We start from the raw sequence: 7,536 nt of genomic DNA, 5'->3' as shown, positions 1-7,536 counted from the left end.
GCAGTGTGAAATGTCAGGAGGATGTTATGAGAATGCAGGGTGACTTGGACAGGTTGGGTGAGTGGGCAGATGCCTGGCAGATGCAATTTAATGTGGATAAATTTGAGGTTATCCACTTTGGTGGCAAGAACAGGAAGGCAGATTACTAACTGAATGGTGTCAACTTCGGTAAAGGGGAAGTACAACGAGATCTAGGTGTCGTTCATCAGTCACTGAAAGCAAGCATGCAGGTACAGCAGGCAGCGAAGAAAGCTAATGGCATGTTGGCCTTGTTACGTACCCGTGACACGTGACAGTGGTACCCTTGTCACGTGACTGGGGTTGAAGTTATACTGGACATGAGGTAATGGTCTTGTGATGGTGGAGTGATGTCATTTTCCCGCCAGTAGAGGTCATGTGACAGGTTTTTCTACAGGGTATAAAAGGAAGACCCACCCTGTCAGGTGGGGCAGTTCGTGGCAGAATTTGCTAAGATGACTTCATGTCACTGCGTGATTTAATGTGATGACGCAGTTTAGTTAAAAATGAAGTTTTATACAATGCCTAAAGTTTAAAAGGTCACTGCCAACGGTTTCTTTGCTGATGGAGAGTGAACAAAAGTTTGGAAGGTAAAGATCGAGGAGAATCGATTTTCGAAGGTGGAAAAGTTCGACCTTGTTTGATCCTCATTCGGAAGGATTTCGTTGACTATTCTCGTTGGTAATCCCTGGGTTGACCAGAAAGGATTGAGAATAGTGTGGGAAGAAAGGTCAGTACCTTTTAAGCCGTTATATTTAATAAAATTCTTCGTGGGAAAGTTCGACGCCGGGGAATCGAAGGACATCGACGTGGAAGAGAATTTACATCGCTTTAAAAAAGTCTCTCCTTTTAAAAGTACCGTGAGCTTTTGAACTTTCGGCATATCGTTCTAAAGAACTGTTTTTTCCCAATACCGCTTTAAAGACTGTTTGGGACTGCAAAGCTATTAAGAACTGTGAATGTGTCGCACAGCAGCTGTTTTCCGGTTACGTTTGGGTTTGTTTACTTTTGAGGGGGGTTGTTTCAGTGCTTAATAAACATGTTATTTGTTGTTAAACCTTTGCCTAGCTCATCTATATTTATTGTTGCCTGAATACGTAACATTAATTATGGGGGCTGCGTCCGGATTTGAATCGTTTGAGTTTAAAATGCTTTTTGAATTTTGAATCGGTGTTTTGGTAACGGGGATTGCTCAATTTTTTTTGTTTGTTTGGCTTGTGAGTGGTATTCGGCAACGATGAATATTGATGAGTTTCTGGATTCGCCAGACGCGGATTTGTTAGCGACGGCGAAAAAAACTGAAGTATCTGAGATTGCTAAGAGATTGCAACTTAAAGGTATTTTGGCGACTACATCAGAAGCTGTAATACAGAGAAAGATCGCATCACATTTTGTGGCTTCGGGTGGTTTTGATGAATCGATTTTAGAATCGTTTCCAATAAGTAATCTGGAGATGCAGTTGCAAATTGAACAAATGAAGTTGGAACAAAGTAAAGCAGAGTTGGAGCGTTATAAATTGGAATCTGACCAGAAAAAGAGAGAGTTTGAATATGCAATGGAGAATTTAAGGTCTGAGAATCAGTCTTCTGATTCTAGAAAACCGTTTGTTGCTAGCCAAGAAATTAAATTGGTCCCTCCATTTAGTGAAACAGAAGTGGAAAGATATTTTCAACATTTTGAAACTATTGCTCGGATGTCAGAGTGGCCGAAAGATAAATGGTCAGTGTTGTTACAGAGTGTGATTAAAGGCAAGGCACAACAAGTTTACACAGCTTTAACTGCTGCGCAAGCATTAGATTATGATATTGTGAAAACAAATATTCTCAAAGCATATGAATTAGTCCCAGAAGCTTATAGGGAAAGATTCAGGAGTTTGAAAAAGTCTGTGGAAAAGACTTATGTGGAATTTGCCTATGATAAAGCTATGTGTTTTGAGAGATGGGTTTCTTCTAAAAATGTAAATGAGGACTATGATACATTGAGAGAGCTGATTTTAATGGAGGAATTTAAAAGAAGCATTCCTGTTGAAGTAAGGACCTACTTAAATGAGAGGGATACTGATAAATTGCAGGACTGTGCTAGATTAGCTGATGAGTATGTTTTAATCCATAAGAATAAATTTCCTCAGGGTAGAATGTTTAAGAGGAAAAATAATATGGAGACTCCAGGTAAATTAGAAATTAAATCAGAGGTTAATGAGAGAGGTAAGGAGGAAGGAAAACCTGTGAAGGAAAAACAGTTTGGTCTTATTTGTAACTATTGTAAGAAGCCTGGCCATGTAATAGCTAACTGTTTCAAATTGAAAAAGAAAGAGAAGGAAGCAGTTCCAGATGCTTGTGTGCAACATACTGAAGCACCTGTAAAGTTACAGGGTTTGGTAAACACAAATGAGGATTTGTTAGAGTCTGACCAAGTTAGAAAGGGATATGATCACTTTATAACTGAAGGGTTTGTATCCTTGAAAGAAGGATCTACTCTGGTGCCAATAAAAATTCTTAGGGATACTGGAGCTTCTCAATCACTGATGTTAGATAGTGTGTTGAAGTTTAATGAAGAGAGTGATACTGGTGAGGTAAATTACATAAGAGGTGTTGGAAGTGATTTTATGCCTGTACATTTACATGAAGTAAATTTAAAGTCAGGGTTAGTTACAGGATTTGTTAAAGTAGGATTACAGTATAGCTTACCTGTGAAGGGTATTTCTTTATTGTTAGGTAATGACTTGGCAGGTGGACAAGTTTTTCCTGAAGTGCATTTGACAATGGAGTCAGAGGTACCTGAGGTGAATTCTAACACAGATTCTTCCGGTGTTGTGACTAGAGCTATGGCTAAAAAAATTGATGTGCAGAATGAGGTTGTTACTCATGACTGTTCAACTCAGGATGTGAGTTTTGAGGATGTGTCAGAGACTTTCTTACCTTCGTTGTTTGAACAAGATTCTGGGAGTAAGTCTGACTATGAAGATTTATCTCTGTCTCGGAAGGAGATGATAGCAGAGCAGAATAGAGATCCTGAGATTATAAAATTAAGGGAACAAGCTTTACTAGATAGTGAAATTGAGAAGGTGTCAGTAGGATATTATTTGGAAAAAGGAGTGTTGATGAGGAAGTGGAGGTCACCTACAATTCCTGCAAGTGAGGAATGGAATGTTGTTTATCAGGTAGTTGTTCCTAAAGTTTATCGAAATGAGATTTTGACTTTAGCTCATAGTGTGCCTTTAGGTGGACATCAAGGGGTAAGGAAAACTGTGGACAAGATTTTAAAACATTTTTACTGGCCTGGTTTAAGAAAAGATGTGGCGATGTTTTGTAAGACGTGCCATACTTGTCAAATTGTGGGTAAACCAAATCAGGTTACACCAGTAGCTCCATTACAACCTATTCCAGCATTTGGTGAACCGTTTTCTAAAGTTATTGTAGATTGTGTTGGTCCATTACCAAAGACAAAAACTGGTTATCAGTATTTGTTGACTATCATGTGTACTTTGTCTAGGTTTCCAGAGACAGTACCACTTAGGAATATAAAAGCTAAAACTGTGACGAAGGCTCTTATAAAATTCTTTACTTATTTTGGATTGCCTAAGGAAATACAAACTGATCAAGGTAGTAATTTTATGTCTGGATTGTTTCAACAGATAGTTTATAAATTGGGAGCTAAGCAAATCACTTCGTCTGCATACCATCCAGAATCGCAAGGTGCCTTGGAGAGGTTTCATTCTACTCTCAAGAATATGATTAGGACATATTGTGTGGAAAATGAAAGTGACTAGGATGAGAGTATAAACTTACTTTTATTTGCAGTAAGGGAATCGGTACAGGAATCTTTAGGTTTTAGTCCATTTGAACTTGTGTTTGGACATAGAGTTAGAGGACCTTTAGCTTTATTGAAGGAACAGTGGATTAGTAAGGAAGTGCATACTAATTTGTTGGACTATGTTTTGAAATTTAAGGACAGGTTACATAAAGCTTGTAGTTTAGCCAAGGAAAATTTAAAGTTGGCTCAGGAGAAAATGAAAACTTGGTATGATAAGGAAGCTAGGATGAGGATGTTTAAGCCTGGAGATAAGGTGTTGGTTCTTTTCCCAGTGCAGACAAATCCTTTACAAGCTAGATTTCATGGGCCTTATGAAATTGTGTCTAGAATCAATGATGTGGATTACGTAATAAAAACTCCAGATCGTAGAAGGTCAACACAACTTTGCCACATAAATATGATTAAACCATATTTTGAGAAACAATCTGGTACTGTGACTGTTGTGGTTAGTGAGAATGAGTTTGATTTAACTGGGAACATGATAGATGATTCATCTGACTTTCATTCTAAATCTAACATTGTTTCTGTTAGGTTACCTAATTAGACCATTTTGGAAAATATGGATGAGAAATTAGCACATTTACAGCTAGAGCAGAAACAACAGATGAAGGAATTGATTTTTAAGTATAAGGATTTGTTTCCAGATGTTCCGAGAAGGACTACTATAGCTTCACATGATGTAGATGTTGGAGATGCCAAACCTATTAAACAACATCCATATAGGATGAACATGGAAAAATGTGAACTTGCTGAGAAAGAAATTGAATACATGTTAGAGAATGATATTATTAGACATTCTAACTCGAATTGGAGTTCGCCATGTGTTATGGTGCCAAAACCTGATGGTAGTATTAGGTTTTGTACGGACTATAGGAAGGTGAATGCTGTAACGAAAACAGATGCATATCCAATTCTTAGAGTAGATGATTGTGTAGATAAGGTTGGAAAAGCAAAGTTCCTTACAAAGATTGATTTATTGAAAGGGTATTGGTGTGTTCCATTAACGGACAGAGGTAGAGAGATTTCTGCATTTGTAACTCCATCTGGGTTATATGAGTATAATGTTCTTCCATTTGGGATGAAGAATGCCCCAGGTACTTTCCAGAGGATGATTAATTCTGTGATTCAGGGATTGAAAGATACTGATGCTTATATTGATGATTTAGTGACAGGAAATGATACTTGGGAAGCACACATAATTGCGGTGGAGAAATTGTTTGAAAAGCTTTCAAAAGCTAACTTGACTATTAATTTAGCCAAGAGTGAATTTGGACATGCCACTGTGACTTACCTTGGTTATGTTGTAGGTCAAGGTAAGGTAGCTCCTGTTCAGGCAAAAGTTCAGGCAATTTTAGAGATTCCCACTCCGACGGGGAAAAAACTCTCAGAAGATTTTTGGGAATGGTAGGATATTATAGAAAATTTTGTAAGAATTTTGCTAATGTTGCCCTTCCATTAATTAATCTTCTGCAGAAGAATGTAAAGTTTGTGTGGACAGTGCCTTGTCAGGAAGCATTTGAAAAATTGAAAACAATGATATGTCAACAACCTGTGCTTAAGGCACCTGACTTTGAAAAACCTTTTTCATTAGCTGTAGATGCTAGTGATGAAGCTGCGGGAGCAGTATTGATGCAAAGGAATGAAGGTGATGAGGTTGATCATCCAGTGGCTTACTTTTCTAAGAAATTTAATAAGCATCAAAGAAACTATTCAACAATAGAGAAAGAATTGTTATCTCTTGTTTTGGCTTTGGAATATTTTGAGGTATATGTTGGTACAACTCAAAAACCACTTATTGTTTACACTGATCATAATCCGTTAGTTTTTCTGAGTAAGATGAAAAACAAAAACAGAAGATTGTTAAATTGGAGTTTGATGTTACAAGAGTACAATATTGTGATAACTCATATTAAAGGTAAGATAATGTGGTTGCTGATTGTCTATCTCGATGTTGAATGTACAATGTAATATTTTTTTTGGAGTGGTTTTTTTTATTGTAACACTCCTACTGTATTGTATATTGTGTATGTTATATAATTTATACATTTGTTTTTCTTGTAAGTGATTGTTAAAATTTTTGTTCTTGTCAGACCAAAAATGTTTTTTTTGGAGGGAGGAGTTACGTACCCGTGACACGTGACAGTGGTACCCTTGTCACGTGACTGGGGTTGAAGTTATACTGGACATGAGGTAATGGTTTTGTGATGGTGGAGTGATGTCATTTTCCCGCCAGTAGAGGTCATGTGACAGGTTTTTTCTACAGGGTATAAAAGGAAGACCCACCCTGTCAGGTGGGGCAGTTCGTGGCAGAATTTGCTAAGATGACTTCATGTCACTGCGTGATTTAATGTGATGACGCAGTTTAGTTAAAAATGAAGTTTTATACAATGCCTAAAGTTTAAAAGGTCACTGCCAACGGTTTCTTTGCTGATGGAGAGTGAACAAAAGTTTGGAAGGTAAAGATCGAGGAGAATCGATTTTCGAAGGTGGAAAAGTTCGACCTTGTTTGATCCTCATTCGGAAGGATTTCGTTGACTATTCTCGTTGGTAATCCCTGGGTTGACCAGAAAGGATTGAGAATAGTGTGGGAAGAAAGGTCAGTACCTTTTAAGCCGTTATATTTAATAAAATTCTTCGTGGGAAAGTTCGACGCCGGGGAATCGAAGGACATCGACGTGGAAGAGAATTTACATCGCTTTAAAAAAGTCTCTCCTTTTAAAAGTACCGTGAGCTTTTGAACTTTCGGCATATCGTTCTAAAGAACTGTTTTTTCCCAATACCGCTTTAAAGACTGTTTGGGACTGCAAAGCTATTAAGAACTGTGAATGTGTCGCACAGCAGCTGTTTTCCGGTTACGTTTGGGTTTGTTTACTTTTGAGGGGGGTTGTTTCAGTGCTTAATAAACATGTTATTTGTTGTTAAACCTTTGCCTAGCTCATCTATATTTATTGTTGCCTGAATACGTAACAGCCTTCATAACAAGGGGAGTTGAGTGTAGGAGCAAAGAGGTCCTTCTGCAGTTGTCCAGGGCCCTGGTGAGACCACACCTGGAGTATTGTGTTCAGTTTTGGTCTCCAAATTTGAGGAAGGATATTCTTGCTATTTTTTTTTTCTTTTTCAATATATTCTTGCTATTGAGGGAGTGCAGCATAGGTTCACGAGGTTAATTCCCAGGATGGCAGGACTGTCATATGTTGAAAGATTGGACCGACCGGAGTACACTGGAATTTAGAAGGATGAGAGGGGATCTGATTAAAACATATAAGATTATTAAGGGATTGGACACGCTAGAGGCAGGAAACATGTTCCCGATGTTGGGAGAGTCCAGAACCAAAGGCCACAGTTTAAGAATAAGGGGTAGGCCATTTAGAACAGAGTTGAGGAAAAACCTTTTCACCCAGAGAGTTGTGGATCTGTGGAATGCTCTGCCTCAGAAGGCAGTGGAGGATACTTCTATGGATGCTTTCAAGAAAGAGTTAGATAGAGCTCTTAAAGATAGTGGAGTCAAGAGATAGGGGGAGAAGGCAGGAACAGGGTACTGATTGTGGATGATCAGCCATGATCACAGTGATTGGTGGTGCTAGCTCAAAGGGCCGAATGGCCTACTCCTGCACCTATTGTCTGTTGTCTATTGAAAGCAGCATCCATCATCAAGAACTCGAGTTCTTGATATTTATTGCTTATTTACTTTTTCTCTATTTTCTG

Source organism: Hemitrygon akajei, chromosome 11 (assembly GCF_048418815.1).
Source record: "Hemitrygon akajei chromosome 11, sHemAka1.3, whole genome shotgun sequence".
Taxonomy (NCBI): Eukaryota; Metazoa; Chordata; class Chondrichthyes; order Myliobatiformes; family Dasyatidae; genus Hemitrygon; species Hemitrygon akajei.
The sequence above is the reverse complement of the archived record's forward strand: the minus strand, read 5'-3'. Positions refer to the sequence as shown.